This window comes from Gekko japonicus, unplaced genomic scaffold (assembly GCF_001447785.1).
Source record: "Gekko japonicus isolate JY-2015 unplaced genomic scaffold, Gekko_japonicus_V1.1 scaffold3144, whole genome shotgun sequence".
Lineage (NCBI taxonomy): Eukaryota > Metazoa > Chordata > Lepidosauria > Squamata > Gekkonidae > Gekko > Gekko japonicus.
Window position 1 is genome coordinate 336 of NW_015159801.1, and position 612 is coordinate 947.

Consider the following 612-nt stretch of genomic DNA (forward strand, 5'->3'; position numbering starts at 1 on the left):
CCCTCTTCTCCTGCCTCCTCCTGGCTGAATGAGGGCTGGAAGCGGGGCGGCCGGAAGCAGGGGGCGGGGCTTCATCATGTGCCCCACCCCCCGCACCTCACCCGGGGGAACTGCGATCCCCCGCGTTCCCCCCCGAAATGACCTCTGTTTCGTGTGCATGCACACTCCTTCAGTATATGAAGAGGCAGGTTAGCAGAAAGGGAGTGACTACACCCAGAAAGGGAGTGAGTGCTTCTCAGCTGAGGGGGGCTCTAAGCAGCACTCCAGCTCTTGTGCTCCCACCCATTTCTCTGCGTTGACCTTTCTTTTGTGCCGCTGAAAGGAAGAAGCTAAAAAGGTGGCGGAACTAGAACTCGGCCAGACACACAGGCACACGCCCAAATACATACCCCACCAACAAAATGCCCATTGGACCACTGCGGGTGGGGAGTGATGCCAGAGGCTGTGGTGATGGCCACAGGAATAAACCGCTTTAAAAGGGGATTGGATTGATTCATGGAAGATAAATCACGGTGGCTGAGGGGATCCTCCGCATTAGGAGACAGACTTCACGTTCCTGGGATCCCAGATCACCGCAGACGGTGACAGCAGCCATGAAATGAAAAGACACCT